The sequence below is a fragment of the Hylobates moloch genome, unplaced genomic scaffold (assembly GCF_009828535.3).
Source record: "Hylobates moloch isolate HMO894 unplaced genomic scaffold, HMol_V3 SCAFFOLD_17, whole genome shotgun sequence".
Taxonomy (NCBI): domain Eukaryota; kingdom Metazoa; phylum Chordata; class Mammalia; order Primates; family Hylobatidae; genus Hylobates; species Hylobates moloch.
This window is the reverse complement of record NW_026652292.1, coordinates 82207601-82221563: the sequence shown is the minus strand read 5'-3', so window position 1 is coordinate 82221563 and position 13963 is coordinate 82207601.

Sequence of the window (13963 nt, the reverse complement as noted above, 5' to 3'; positions counted from 1 at the left end):
TCTTCCATGTATATTTATACTTTTCCTTTATTATTTTTTTGGTATTGGCCAAAGATTCCAGTCCTGTTGAACATCAGCAGGGCAGTAAGAATCCTGTTGTCTTGCTTCCAGTCGTAAAGGTATATGTCCAATTTTTTTTTCACAAGGCAGGGTCTTGCTATATTGCCCAGGCTGGTCTCAAACTCTTGGGCTCAAGGGATCCTCCCGCCTCTGCCTCCCACAGTGCTGAGCCTCCACACCTGGCCCATGCCTAAATTTTATCCGTGAAATAATCTAGGTTATTAGTGGATCACCTTTGCCCACTTAAGGAAGTTTTCTTGTTTCCTTTATGTTCCAGAGTTTTCATCCTAACAGTGTTTCTCTTTAAGAAAAATGAGCTTTTCCGCATCTGTTGACAAAATCTCACGCTGCCCTTCCTCTAAGCTATGAATGTGGTGCCCAAGGTCGTGATAGGATCTGTGATGTTCAACCGTCCCTGTGCTCCTCAGAGGAGCCTTACTTGTCAAGATGAATTATCTTTCAGGGCCAGGGCCAGGGCCCGGGCAAGGGGAGAGAGCTGAGGGAGGCTTAACAGGGGTCAAAACACTCAGCCATCACAACTAATGGTATTTGAATGCAATAATTTAAAAACTCAAAATCAATGCCAGAAAAAATCAATGATAAACAAAATACTGAAATTTTAAATAAAGACAGTAACAGTGCCATGTCAAGCCATATTGGAGCTGAGACAAGAAAACCAATCAGTGATACTGATGCTGTCTTCCTTTAAAAATTGTATATTTTGTTCACCATAGTTTTTTCACATGAGTTTCGACTCTTTAAGGTAGTGTATTAAAATATTTACCTTTTAAAATATTTTTTCTTTTAAATTATTTTCCTTTTATAGGAGCTATTCTATTAATTGAAAAATATTTATCTTAATAACTGAGTATTTTGGAACCTCCTGAATTTTTTGCCCAAAGCAAGTGCTTCGCATACTTCACCCTAATCACAGCCCTGTTTCTCTTAATTCGCTGTGAATTTCTTTAAAATTTGCACCTCTGATTATGAGTGAATTGTCCTATAATTTTATTTGTATATATTCTTTTTTATCTAGATTAGGAATTAGGGCTTTCTAACCTTTTATTTATTTATCTGAGACAGAGTCTCGGTCTGTCGCCCAGGCTGGAGTGCAGTGGCGCGATCTCCGCTCACTGCAAGCTCCGCCTCCTGGGTTCACGCCATTCTCCTGCCTCAGTGTCCTGAGTAGCTGGGACTACAGGCACCTGCCACCACGCCCAGCTAATTTTTTTTTTCTTAAGTAGAGACGGGGGTTTCACTGTGTTAGCCAGGATGGTCTCGATCTCCTGATCTTGTGATCCGCCCACCTCAGCCTCCCAAAGTGCTGGGATTACAGGTGTGAGCCACCGTGCCTTTTAAATAAGTTGGCAAGACTTTTCATCTATTCTCAGCAGCTGTGTAAAGGCAGGAGCGACCTCTCCCCTGTTGATTTTGTGTCTGCCTGTGGGCTTTCTGTAGAGTAGGTTTAGTGGCCTTTCAAATCTCAGTGCGGCCCTGCCTGGAAGCTGCTAGAGGCTACCTTCACCTGCGTGATCAGCCAGAGACTTCTCTGGCTCTCTCCGTTAGGACTCCCTCCTGACTTCCTGGAAATTGTGTGGGTCCAGGCTCTGTTCTCTGGTTTGTAAATCCAGAAAGACAGGGAGTTTTCTGTTAGGGTTATCTGCTTGCACCATACCGGGACTCCCTAGCTGTCCTCAGGCTTAAGCTTTGAAAATGGCCTTAAAACTCACCAGGCTCGGTCAGGTGCGGTGGCTCACACCTGTGATCCCAGCACTTTGGGAGGCCGAGGCGGGTGGATCATCTGAGGTCAGGAGTTCGAAACCAGCCTGACCAACATGGTGTAAACCCCATCTCTACTAAAAATACAAAAATTAGCCGGGCACAGTGGTGGGCACCTGTAATCCCAGCTACTCAGGAGGCTGAGGCAGGAGCATTGCTTGAACCCAGGAGGCAGAGGTCGTAGTGAGCCGAGATCACACCATTGCACTCCAGCCTGGGCAACAGAGCAAGACTTTGTCTCAAACAAACAAACAAAAAAATTCACCAGGCTGGTCCTTTCCTCCAAGTTTTTACTTCCCTCCAAAATCCACCTGCTTTTGTTTATACTCCAAAGCCTTTTATCAGTGGGAGGGTTGGCTTGTTAGCTATCCCGCCATACTTTTCACTGTTACATGAGTCCATTAAGTGATATGTTTGCTTATTTTTATTCTTATTTTTTTGAGACGGATTCTCGCTCTGTCGCCCAGGCTGGAGTGCAGTAGTGTGATCTCGGCTCACTGCAAGCTCCACCTCCCGGGTTCTGGCCATTCTCCTGCCTCAGCCTCCTGAGCAGCTGGGATTACAAGGCGCCCGCCACCACGCCTGGCTAATTTTTTGTATTTTTATTAGAGATGGGGTTTCACCGTGTTAGCCAGGATGGTCTCGATCTCCTGACCTCGTGATCCACCCGCCTCGGCCTCCCAAAGTGCTGGGATTACAGGCGTGAGCCACCGCGCCCAGCCATGTTTGCTTATTTTTTAAGGTGCCCTAGATCAAATTAAAGAAGTTCCCTTCTATTCCTAATTTGCTACAGGTTTTTAAAAATCATGACCAAACATTTAATTTTATCAAATGTTCTTATAAAATGTTTTGTTGTGCACACACTGAGATGATTGTATGATTTTTTTCACCTTTATTTTGTAAATGTGATGAATTACATTGATTGCCTTTCAAATTACATAAACCTTACTTTCCTAGAATAAGCCCAGCTTGGACTATGTTATTCTTTTTTACATGTTGTTAGATTTCGCCTGTTAGTATTTTATCTAGACTACTCACGCTTTGCTCATGAGTGAGAAGAGCCTTTACGGTGTTGGGTTAAGTTTATGCAGCCTCTTGCAGTGAGTGGATCCCTCTTCTCACTTTCCCTGGGAGAAGCCCTCTAGGTCATCACCACACCAGCAGCCCGTCCTAATCGGCTGCTAGGACGGCTCCTGGAAGCTGGAGAAAAAAATGATGACAGAAAATGAGGTGGAAGACCGGGCACAGTGGCTCACGCCTGTAATCCCAGCACTTTGGGAGGCAGAGGCAGGTGGATCACGAGGTCAAGAGATCAAGACTATCCTGGCCAACATGGTGAAACCCTGTCTCTACTAAAAATACAAAAATTAACTGGGTGTGGTGGTGCATGCCTATAATCCCAGCTACACAGAAGGCTGAGGCAGGAGAATCACTTGAACCCGGGAGGCAGAGGTTGCGGTGAGCTGAGATTGCGCCATTGCACTTTGGCCTGGGCAACAAGAGTGAGACTCTGTCTCAAAAAAAAAAAAGAGAGAGAGAGAGAGAAAATAGGTGGAAAAGACAGAGGGGCTATGGCAGAATATTGAGGATGGGATGAGAATTGAGACCACCTGTGTCCACTTAACTCTTGGGATCAAGAGCTGAGATCACCTGTGTCAACCTGATTTAATGATTATTTCCAGAAAATTCTTTCCAGGAAGATAAAACTAAATCAGTCAATCACTGTTTGCTTCAGGAAAATCTTGCGGAACAATGTATCCTGGCACATAGTTTACCAATCTGGGAACCAGCTCACTCATCAGAACCTTCATCTGGCTGTGTTTCTCTGTCCTGCACTGTTGGGCCATAAGCTTTGTCCTATCCCAATGAGTTCTCGCATTGAAAGACAGACCATCAACCATCTGAGCCCATATTCTAAAATCCTGTGAGGCCAGGCGCACTTTGGGAGGCTGAGGTGGGAGGATTGCTTGAGCCCAGGGGTTAGAGACCAGCCTTGGCAACATAGCAAGACTCTGTCTCTACAAAACACTAAAAAATTAGCCGGTGTGCTGGAGCACACCTATAGTCCCAGCTACTTGGGAGGTTGATGGGGGAGGATTGCTTGGGCCCGGGAGGTTGAGGCTGCAGTGAGCTGTGGTTGCACCACTGCAATCTAGCCTGGGCAACAGAGCAAGACCCTGTCTCTAAAAATAAACAGGTTTTCCGGGAGTCACTGTTGAGTTGTTGGCAGTGAATGGTCCTAAATGTTCCCATGGGATTCAGCTGAGATGGCCTCCCCAGGATGGCCTGAGACCTGCTACTGGAACCAGCACTCTCCCCGTGACCCTCTGGTTTTCTTTTGTGAAAGCTCCTTGTGTTCTAGGATTGAGAAAGCCTTCTTACCTGTGCTTTGATTATCTGATGAGGTGAAGATTTTGATCCTTGTGGAAACTACTTTGCTCCTAACAACAATTCTGTTTGTCCGTCTATCCTTGTCACCTTCTGTTGTGAAGAGCTCCTTGGGAAGAGGATGAACTAACACAGGTCTAAATGTCCCTGTCTCAAGGGCACCAAGGGCCAGTGAGTTCAGATCTTGTGAATCCACTGTTCTTATCTAACAAACTAAATCCTCACCTGCACCTTCTTCAGTTTTGCCTTGTTTTCAGAAAGATTCTCTGCTCACGCCGGTCCTCCTGGGGAGACCCTCCGGTCAGCACTGCCTTCAGTGGAGGGTTCACAGCCCCAGGTGGAGGAGCTCTCGCCAGGGTGTGTGGCAGCTGGGGTCCTGCTCTCAGGAGGGGTTTCTGTTCCCGGGTAGGCATGCTCCCACTGTGACCTCAGTGCTCCCCTTCCCGAATGGTGCCCTTCCCTCAGAGACCACTTCCGGGCCAGGCATGGTGGCTCACGCCTGTAATCCCAGCACTTTGGGAAGCCGAGGTGGGCGGATCACAAGGTCAGGAGATCGAGACCATCCTGGTTAACACGGTGAAACCCCGTCTCTACTAAAAATACAAAAAATTAGCCGGGCGTGGTGGCGGGCGCCTGTAGTCCCAGCTACTAGGGAGGCTGAGGCAAAAGAATGGCCAGAACCTGGGAGGCGGAGCTTGCGGTGAGCCGAGATTGCACCACTGCACTCCAGCCTGGGCGACAGAGCGAGACTCCGTCTCAAACAAAAACAAAAACAAAAACAAAGCAAAAAAAACCACTTCGAGTTGCAGTGGCCACTGTGAAGAACTTTTGTATATCATTCTCAAATTGTTTATTTGAGGGGTTTAGAGTGAAAAAGAGGGAAATTCCCAAACACCAAATGATCTTTTGTTCTTTTGCGTTTTGTCATTAGTAGGAGGAAGCTTCCTAAAGAAAGATTGAAAAATTAATTCCTAAAGGATTCCTTGATCAAAGCAAATAAAAATGGGAAAACGTAAAACTCTTTCAGATCCCTCCAATTGCAGCGTGAAGTTTATGACCTTTATTTCACTCTTGCTACAAGCTCCTCCACTGCCCCACCCCTCTTTTATTTTTTTAGAGGCAGGGTCTTGACATGTTGCACAGGCTGTTCTTGAACTCCTGAGCTCAGGTGATCTTCCCAGCTCAGCCTTTCGAGTAGCTGGAGCCCAGGCCCACACCACCGTTCCTGGCTATCTTTCAAAAATTAATTTTCATTTTAATATTTGTCGAGATGGGGTCTCCTTGTGTTGCTCAGGCTGGGATGCCCTCGTTTGAATTCATGTCCTTTCTCTTCTGTTTGGCCAGAAACCCCTGAGGCTCCACTGCCTCTTAAAGGTAAATCATCTCAGAAACAGGCAAGCCCCTTCTCTCTCTCTCTCTCTCTCTCGCTTTTCCTTCCTTCCTTCTCTCCTTCCTTCCTTCCTTCCTTCCTTCCTTCCTTCCTCCTTCCCTCCTTCCCTCCCTCCCTCTCCCTTCCTTTCTTTCTCTTTCTTTCTCCTTCCTTTCTTCCTTCCCTCCCTCCTTCCTTCCTTCCTTTCTTTCTTTCTTTCTTTCTTTCTTTCTTTCTTTCTTTCTTTCCTTCCTTCCTTTCTTTTCCTTTCTTTCTCTCTTTCCATAATTTCTCTTTTTTTCTCCTTCCTTCCTTCTTTCCTTTTTCTTTCTTTATTTTTCTTGAGATGGAGTCTCACTCTGTCACCCAGACTGTAGTGCAGTGGCATAATCTCAGCTCATTGCATCCTCCGCCTCCCAGGTTCAAGCGATTCTCTGTCTCAGCCTCCCTAGTAGCTGAGATTACAGGTGAGCATGACCATGCTCGGCTAATTTTTAGTAGAGACGGGGTTTCACCATGTTGGTCAGGCTGGTTTCGAACTCCTGGGCTCAAGTGATCCACCTGCTTCGGTCTCCCAAAGTACTGGGTTTACAGGCGTGAGCCACCATGATTGGCCTGGCTTATTTTTTAAATAACAGCTTTATTGAGGAATAATTTATGTATTAAAAATTTACCCTTTTGGAAGTCCAAGCCATAGCAATCAGGCAAGAGAAAGAAATAAAAGGCATGCATATAGGAAGAAAAGTCAAACTATCTCTGTGGGGCAAAGAAAGAGAGATCAGATTGTTACTGTGTCTGTGTAGAAAAGGAAGATATAAGAAACTCCATTTTGATCTGTACTAAGAAAAATTGTTTCTGCTTTGAGATGCTGTTAACCTGTAACTATAGCCCCAACCCTGTGCTCACAGAAACATGTGCTGTATTGAATCAAAGTTTAATGGATTTAGGGCTGTGCAGGATGTGCCTTGTTAACAATATGTTTGCAGGCAGTATGCTTGGTAAAAGCCATCACCACTCTCCATTCTCGATTAACCAGGGACACAATGCACTGCAGAAAGCTGCAGGGACCTCTGCCCGAGAAAGCCTGGGTACTGTCCAAGGTTTTCCCCCACTGAGACAGCGTGAGATATGGCCTCATGGGAAAGCAAAGAACTTACCATCCCCCAGCCTGACACCAGTAAAGGGTCTGTGCTGAGGAGGAGTAGCGAAAGAGGGAGGCCTCTTTGCAGTTGAGATAAGAGGAAGGCTTCTGCCTCCTGCTCGTCCCTGGGAATGGAATGTCTCGGTGTAAAGCTGGCCATTCCCATTCGTTCTATTCTGAGATAGGAGAAAACCGCCCTGTGGCTGGAGGTAAGATATGCTGGCAGCAATACTGCTCTGTTACTCTTTGCTACACTGAGATGTTTGGGTAAAGAGAAACATAAATCTGGCCTACGTGCACATCTGGGCACAGTACCTTTCCTTGAACTTATTCATGATACAGATTCCTTTGCTCACATGTTTCCCTGCTGACCTTCTCCCCACCTGTTGCCCTGCTACACTCCCCTTGCTAAGACAGTAAAAATAATGATCAATAAATACTGAGGGAACTCAGAGGCTGGTGCCGGTGCGGGTCCTCTGTATGCTGAGCACCAGTCCTCTTAGCCCACTGTTCTTTCTCTATAGTTTGTCTCTGTGTCTTATTTCTTTTCTCAGCCTCTTGTCCCACCAGTGTGAAATACCCACGGGTGTGAAGGGGATGGTCCCCTTCAATCTGTCTTCGCTGATGCTATGATTCTATACCTAGAAAACCCTAAAACTCAACCAAAAGTCTCCTGAACTGTAATGACTGCAGTAAAGTTTCAAGATACAAAATCAACATTCAAAAGTCAGCAGTATTTCTTTTCTTTTCTTTTTTTTTTTTTTTTTTTGAGACAGAGTCTTGCTCTGTCACCAGGCTGGAGTGCAGTGGCACAGTCTTGGCTCACTGCAACCTCCACCTCCTGGGTTCAAATGATTCTCCTGCCTCAGCCTCCCAAGTAGCTGCGACTACAGGTGAGTGCCACCACGCCCAGCTAATTTTCGTTTTTTAGTAGAGACATGGTTTCACCATGTTGGCCAGGATGGTCTCAATCTCTTGACCTCGTGATCTGCCTGCCTCGGCCTCCCAAAGTGCTGGGATTACGGCCGTGAGCCACCATGCCCGGCCAGTCAGTAGCATTTGTATAAACCAATAGCATCCAAACTGAGAGCCAAATCAAGAATGCTATCCCTTTTACAATAGCCACACACAAAAATAAAATACCTAGGAATATGTCTAACCAGGGAGGTGAAAGATATCAATAAGGAAAGTTACAAAACACTGCTGAAAGAAGTCATAGATGACAAAAACAAATGGAAAAAATATCCTATGTTCATGGATTGGAAGAATCAATATTGTTACAATGGCCATATTGGGCTGGGCACAGTGGCTTACACCTGTAGTCCCAGCGCTTTAGGAGGCCAAGGAAGGCCTGATCTTTGACAAAGTCAACAAAAATAAGCAATGGGGTAAGGAATCCCTAGTCAATAAATGGTGCTGGGACAACTGGCTAACTATATGCAGAAGAATAAAACTGGACCCCTACTTTTCACCTTATACAAAAACTAAAGATGGATTGAAGATTTAAATGTAAGACCACAAACTATGAGAATCCTAGAAGAAAACTTAGGAAACACCATTCTGGACATCAGCCTTGGGAAAGAATTTATTACTTAAGTCCTCAAAAGCAATTGCAACAACCAAAAAAAATTGACAAGTGATGGCTGGGCACGGTGGCTCACGCTTGTAATCCCAGCACTTTGGGAGGCCGAGGCAGGCGGATCACGAGGTCAGGAGATCGAGACCACGGTGAAACCCCGTCTCTACTAAAAATACAAAAAATTAGCCGGGCGTGGTGGCGGGCGCCTGTAGTCCCAGCTACTCGGAGAGGCTGAGGCAGGAGAATGGCGGGAACCCGGGAGGCGGAGCTTGCAGTGAGCCGAGATCGCGCCACTGCACTCCAGCCTGAGTGACAGAGCGAGACTCCGTCTCAAAAAAAAAAAAAAAAATTGACAAGTGGGACCTAGTGACACTGAAGAGTGTATGCACAGCAAAAGAAACTATCACAGAGTAAACAGCTTACAGAATGGGAGAAAATATTCTCAAAATATTCCGATGAAGGTGTAATATCCAGAATCTATAAGGATTCGGTTCAGAAGACAGGAGGGTTTGGCAGCTTTATTGCCACATTTTCTTGACGCGGAAGTGTTGTAATCTGGAAGACACAAACTTTACTAAATGGTTAAACAAGCAAGGGCCAAAAATTAGTAGTAATGAGATACCTACCAAAGGTCCCAGGTGGGGTAAAAACCAGGTGAGACGTGGGAGGGCATTTTTGACAGTTGACCGGATACAGCTGGGTCTGTGCCCTGGTTACATCTATGTAACCAGGGAGCTTGCTCATAAATCTTTTGAATGTTAACATTATTGTGTCCGGAGTTGTTAATATACGTGCAGCAGGTTTTGTTAATAGCCGTACAGACTCCACCTTGTTCCACTAGTTAAATAATCCAACACTAGTCTGTTATCAAGGATTATATTTGCCATACAGCCTAGGGATTCTTGAATTCCCTTTTAATGCCTGACCTGTGCTGGTGGCTAATGATTATAGGGTTTGAATCGAATAGGGTTGACTCGTGGTAGGCAAAGTCACATCAGGGGGCTGAGATTGTCCTATTACTACCCTGATTCCTCCCAGAATTAATCCTATTGCTCATTATCTTCTGACGTTCTTGGGTCTTATGGGGTTATAGACGTGACCCCTGGAGGGGCAAGGGTGGTCAACATACATTCACTCCTGTTCCAAGATTTTGATATGTAAGGGAAAGCTACTTCTAAAAGAATAGGTGGGCTCCCTGGGGAGCTGAGAGCTGGGTGCTGGGAGTGGTTACGGGGTGGGATTCTTCCCACTTGTGGCCAAAAACAAAAATGAACCCAGTTGGGACACAAATAGAGGCCTTATGGGGCGTGATGTGTATCCTTTGCTGCCAAGTTGGGTCTATAGAGACATTCCTTCCCTGCTCCAATGAGGGTGGTTGAACAACCTTTGTTTTCCAGGAGAGGGTGGTACTCCCACCTTCCCAGATTAGACAGTTGTTTTTCCCCTATATGCTCTGATCTGGGAGAAGGCACCATATATAATTTCCTCACTCACAAGTGGGATCCGATTTACTTCACTGCAGCCTTGAGAATTTGGCAACAAGTTGTGTCAGAGCATTGCAGGGAAGCTTCTGCTTTTGTGTCGTTAACAACACAACAGTGAGTGCAAAAGAGAATCGTTAGCACACTGGAGATACAGAGAGCCAGCTTTCTGGGTCCAAGTAATAGTGGTGGGGAGTGGGGTACAGGGGTAGGGGGATGGAAGTTCAGGTGAAATCTGTTAAGTGGAGGAGAATTCCACCTACCAAGTAGGGGTCTGGGTACTTTGGGATCACTATGGTTAGTTAGGAAGTCTGGGGAGATGGCTGTGAGATTTTCCAGATAGGCCAGAAGATGGAACTGTCTATCCTGGGGATGTTGATGACAAACCCAGCAGCCATGAAGATGGTTCCCTGATGCTGTAAGTTTTGAAATATTTACCATAGCATTCTGTTCCCACCACACTGGATCGGGGTGATTGGGAGGGCAAGCGGGATAAACAGTGGCAGCGTTGTGTCCAGTTAGGCCTTAGAGTGGCCTCTACACCCAACAAGGACAAAAGAGATGTTTCCCAGTGGGAGGCAGTTGGCCAGAGTGATAGAAAAGAAGTATTACAGGAAACAGAGGAAAATTAAAACTCCTATTGCCACCCACAGCGGGCGTGCCTGGCTTGCGTAGTGGCCAGACCCTGTGCTTGCTCGCTCATGCACCCTTCACTGCTCTTTGCCTGGCTCACCCTTGGCAGGCCTGGGATCCGGGCTGGTAGGATGAGCCAAGCACAGTCTGCCAGGCCAAGTGGGCAGAATGAGCCCAGTGGGCCCGAGCAAAACTGGAGAAAAGGCGCCACTGGCCACAGAAGTTTCCAGCTGGTGAAGTGACACCCCAAGGATCCTGTGACAAACCCATATCATTCTGCCCCAGGCACCCCCAAATCCCACGTCCTCCTCACACTTCAAAACACAATCGTGCCTTCCCAACAGTTCCCCAAAGTCTTAATGCAAAAGTCCAAGTCCAAAGTCTCATCTGAGACAAGGCAAGTTCCTTCCACCTATGAGCCTGTAAAATAAAAAGCAATTAATTACTTCCAAGATACAATAGGGGTACAGGCATTGGGTAAATACTCCTGTTCCAAAAGGGAGAAATTGGCCAAACAAAGGGGCTAAGGCCCCATGCAAATCTAAAACCTAGCAGAGCAGTCATTAAATCTTAAAGCTCCAAAATAATCTCTTTTGACTCCATGTCCCACACCCAGGGCATGCTGATGCAAGGGGTGGACTCCCAAGGCCTTGTGCAGTTCTTCCCCTGTGACTCTGCAGGGTACAGCCCCCACAGCTGCTTTCACAGGTTGGTGTTGAGTGCCTGCAGTATTTTCAGGTGCACCTTGGAAGCTGTCCGTGGATCTACCATTCTGGGGTCTGGAGGATGGTGACCTTCTTCTCACAGCTCCACTAGGCAGTGCCACAGTGGGACCTCTGTGTGGGGGCTCCAACCCCACATTTTACCTCCACACTGCTCTAGTAGAGGGCTCTGCCCCTGCAGCAGACTTCTGCCTAGACATTCAGGTGTTTCTGTACATCCTCTGATATCTAGGTGGAGGCTCCCAAGCCTCAACTCTTGCCGTCTATGCACCTGCAGGCTTAACACCACATGGAAACCTTGGTGGCTTCTGGCTTGCACTCTCTGGAGCAGCAGCCCGAGATGTATCTTGGCCCATTTTAGCCATAGCTGGGGCTGGAGTGGCTAGGATGCAGGGTGCTGCATCCTGAGGCTGCACAGAGCAGTGGGGCCCTGGGCATGGCTGACAAAACCATTTTTCCCTTCTAGGCCTCCAGACCTGTGATGGGAGGGGCTGCCATAAGGATCTCTAAATGCTTTGGAGACATATTCTCTATTTTCTTGACTATTAACATTCGACTCCTGTTATGCAAATTTTTGCAGCAGGCTTGCTTTAATTCCTCCCCCAGAAAATGGGTTTTTCTTTTCTTTCATATGGTCAGGCTGCAAATTTTCCAAACTTTTATGCTCTGCTTCCCTTTTTTTTCCTTTTTCTTTTATTTTAGGTTCTGGGGTACATGTGCAGGAATGTGCATGTTTTTTACATAAGTAAATGTGTGCCATGGTGGTTTGCTGCACCTATCGACCCATCATCTAGGTATTAAGCCCAGCATGCGTTAGCTATTTTTCCTGATGCTCTACCCCCCCTCCCCCAGCAGGCCCCAGTGTGTGTTTTTCCCCTTCCCGTGTCCATGTGTTCTCATTGTTTGGCTCCCACTTGTAAGTCAGAACATGCGGTGTTTGGTTTTTGTTCCTGCATTAGTTTGCTGAGGATAATGGCTTCCAGCTTCATCCACATCCCTGCAAATGACATGCTCTCATTCCTTTTTATGACTGTATACTATTTCATGGTGTACATGTACCACATTTTCTTTATCAAGTCTATCATTGATGGGCATTTGGGTTGATTCCATGTCTTTTCTATTGTGAATAGTGCTGCAATGAACATACAGGTGCATGTATCTTTATAATAGAATGATTCATATTCCTTTGGGTATATACCCAGTAATAGGATTGCTGGGTCAAATGGTATTTCCCATTCTAAATCTTTGAGGAATCGCCACACTGTCTTCCACAATGGTTGAACTAATTTATATTCCCACCAACAGTGTAAAAAGTGTTCCCGTTTCTCTGCAACCTTGCCAGCGTCTGTTGTTTGTTGACTTTTTAATAAATGCCATTCTGACTAGCATGAGACAGTATCTCATTGTGGTTTTGATTTGCATTTCTCTGATGATCAGTGATGTTGAGTTTTTTTCATGTTTGTTGGCTGCTTGTATGTCTTCTTTTGAGAAGTGTCTGTTCATGTCTTTTGCCCACCTTTTAAAGTTTTTTTTTTGTTTTTGTTTTTTCTTGTAAATTTGCTTAAGTTCCTTGTAGATTCTGGATATTAGACTTTCATCAGACTGATAGATTGCAAAATTTTTCTCCCATTCTGTAGCTTGTCTGTTTGCTCTGATGATAGTTTCTTTTGCTGTGCAGAAGTGCTTTAGTTTGATTAGATCCCATTTGTCAATTTTTCCTTTTTTTTTTTTTTTTTTTTGAAGAGGAGGTGTCCCCTTCCGCCCCGCCTGGAGTGCAGCGGCACGATCTCGGCTCACTGCAAGCTCCGCCTCCCGGGTTCATGCCATTCTCCTGCCTCAGCCTCTCTGAGTAGCTGGGACTACAGGCACCTGCCACCACGCCCGGCTAATTTTTTTTTTTTTGTATTTTTAGTAAAGACGGGGTTTCACCGTGGTCTCGATCTCCTGACCTCGTGATCTGCCCACCTCGGCCTCCCAAAGTGCTGGGATTACAAGCGTGAGCCACCGCGCCCGGCCGTCAATTTTTCCTTTTGTTGTAATTGCTTTTGGCAATTTCATCATAAAATCTTTGCCCATGCCTATGTCCTGAATGATATTGCCTAGATTTCCTTCTAAGGTTTTTATAGTTTGAGTCTTACATTTGAGTCTTAAATCCATCTTGAGTTAATTTTTATATAAGGTGTAAGGAAGGGTCCAGTTTCAATTTCTGCATATGTCTACCCAGTTCTCCCAGCACCATTTATTAAATAGGGAATCCTTTTCCCATTGCTTATTTCTGTCAGGTTTGTCAAAGATCAGATGGTTGTAGATGTGCCGTTTTATGTCTGAGTTTTCTATTCTGTTCCATTGGTCTATGTGCCTGTTTTCGTACCAGTACCATGCTGTTTTGGTTACTGTAGCCTTGTAGAATAGTTTGCAGTCGGGTAGTGTGATGCCTCCAGCTTTGTTCTCTTTGCTTAGAATTGTCCTGGCTATACAAGCTCTTTTATGGTTCCACATGAATTTTAAAATAGTTATTTCTAATTCTGTGAGCAATGTCAATGGTAGTTTAATGGGAATAGCATTAAATATATAAATTGCTTTGGGCAGTATGGCCATTTTCATGATATTGATTCTTCCTATCCATGAATATACAATGTTTTTACATCTGTTTATGTCCTCTCTGATTTCCTTGAGCAGTGGTTTGTAGTTCTCCTTGAAGAGGTCCTTCACATCCCTTGTTAGCTGTATTCCTAGGTATTTTACTATCTTTGAGGCAATTGTAAATGGAAATTCATTCATGATTTGGCTCTCTGCTTGTCTGTTGTTGAT